The sequence below is a fragment of the Lepus europaeus genome, chromosome 4 (genome assembly GCF_033115175.1).
Source record: "Lepus europaeus isolate LE1 chromosome 4, mLepTim1.pri, whole genome shotgun sequence".
NCBI lineage: Eukaryota > Metazoa > Chordata > Mammalia > Lagomorpha > Leporidae > Lepus > Lepus europaeus.
This window is the reverse complement of record NC_084830.1, coordinates 135,082,815-135,084,955: the sequence shown is the minus strand read 5'-3', so window position 1 is coordinate 135,084,955 and position 2,141 is coordinate 135,082,815. Positions and strand designations below refer to the sequence as shown.

Below are 2,141 nucleotides of genomic sequence, written 5' to 3'. Positions count from 1 at the left end.
CAAGTGTTCACTCACTCACCTCATTCACTCCCAAACTTATCCACTCATCCAAGCACTCACATTCATTAAATACATAGTAATAGAGATCTTATATATGTTTTAGGCCCTGGAAATACAATTTTGATCAAAAATGACAATCTTGCAAGTCTGATATTCAGAATCCAACAAGCCAAATAATGAAAATGTGTGACAATGAAATGGACCAACAGGACAACTAAGATACGAATGAAGAGGATTTCCTACCTAAATGTGATAGTTAAAAAGGCTTCTTTGAGTTCTTGCTCTCATGATGCAGGTGAAAATTGAAAAAGAATTCACGTAGGAACTTTGCATCAGCAAGCTCTGTCTCAACGTCTGTGTGGGGGAGTGGAGACAGACTGACCAGGACAGCCAAGGTGTTGAAGCTGCTCATGGATCAGATCCCTGTGATTTCCAAAGCTAATAAACATACCGACAGACCCTTTGGCATCAGGAGGAATAAGAAATGGCTATCCATGGCACAGTCTGTGGGGCAAAGGAAGAAGAAATCCTGGAGAAAGGTCCGAACGTGCGGGAGCACTGTTTAAGAAAAGATAACTTCTCAGATAAAAGCATCGATGGCTTGGACTTCTATGAGTTGCTGGGTAGCCCAGGTTTTCACATCATTGACAAAAGCGTAGTACAGGCTGCATTGGGGCCGAACACAGAATCGGCAGAGAAGCCCGTGCCCTGGTTCATGCAGAAGTGTAATGGGACCATCCTTCCTGGCAAATAAATTCCAGTTTCTACCCAAAAGGCCAATAAAATGTTTTCAGTGGAATGGAATGCACAAAAAAAAAAAAAGAAAGAAAAGAAAAACTTCTTTGAGGAGATAGAAATGTTTGCTGTAAGCAAAGTATGAGAAGGAGATACACATGTGAAGTATAAGAGGAAAAAAATCCAAGTGAAGACAAAGCATGTGCAAAGAAAAAATTTGGCACTTTTCTAGAACAAAAAAGGGATTGGCCTTCACGTCATCGGTCTATCAGCCAGTCTGTCTTTCTCAAAAGCTGGTAAGCACTTTGAGGGCCTGGCGAGGACCTTCTGCACCCCTTCTCCTTCCACATGTGGGGGACATGTTGTTTACAATACAGTTTCTATTACGCCTTTTGAATAATTGAAGAATTGAAGAAAGAGCTTCGTGGGTTGTCTTAAATATTTCACATGTGAGTGTGATAATATTGCTAAGCAACACTGACTACTTTTCTCTCAGCCAAGATGCCTCTAAGAGATTTTCCTGGGCTATATGGAATGATCATTTGTCCAATTTAAGAAAATGAGCCTTTCAGAATCCCTAAAATCTTTAAAATGTGTTCTTGCCTGTGTGGTTTGATGACAGAGTTATTCCTTCCAGGATGTCCAAACTTCTGTGTTTCTAAAACTTCAACTGTGCATCGTTGGCTTTCATGATTTTGCCACATTTGAGTTGTAGTTACATTGCTATTTATAACAGACAACTGTATGATAACTTGGCTCACTTGAAAAAAATGTAAATATCTACCAGAGCCTATAGTAAGTAATAAGATGTTTAAGAGCATTTCATATTCAATACTTTAACTATATTTTTCTAATACACATTAAAATAAATTCATAGCTATTAATTTTGTTGTAATATGTAGCTGCTTTTTAAATTGAAATTATTTCCTTTACTACCAAATATTAGTCATGAAAGAAACAGTCTTCTCTGATTCTTATTTTTGTTTACTTCTTATTTGACAGTGGGAAAGAGAGGAGAGGGAGAGGTAGATAGAGGGAGAAAATGAGAGAGAGGGGCAGAGAAAACACTCCCATCTATTGTTTCACTCCTCAAATATCTGCAGTGGCTGGGGCTGGGCTTGGAGTGAAGTTGGGAGACCAGAACTCAGTCCATGTCTTTAATATGTGTGCAAGGACTTAATTACTCAAGTATCACCATTGCCTCCCAAGTCTGTATTGTGGAAGCTAGAGTCAGGAGCCAGAGCTAGGGTATTAAATCCAGGTTCTTTGATGTGAGATACAAGCATCTTAACTTTTAGGCTAAATGTACACTCCACCATCCTGACCCACTTTTGTTTATGTTTGGGCTTCCTTACTTTTCCAGACCAGTATCACATTATATGCAAAGTTCTCCTTCAACATACTGT

General features: G+C 39.0%; 1 pseudogene; it reads left to right on the top strand.

The window, feature by feature from the left end:
- Positions 1-286: 286 nt before the first annotated feature.
- Positions 287-754, top strand: LOC133758557 (large ribosomal subunit protein uL5-like; annotated as a pseudogene).
- The last annotated feature ends 1,387 nt before the right edge of the window (positions 755-2,141 follow it).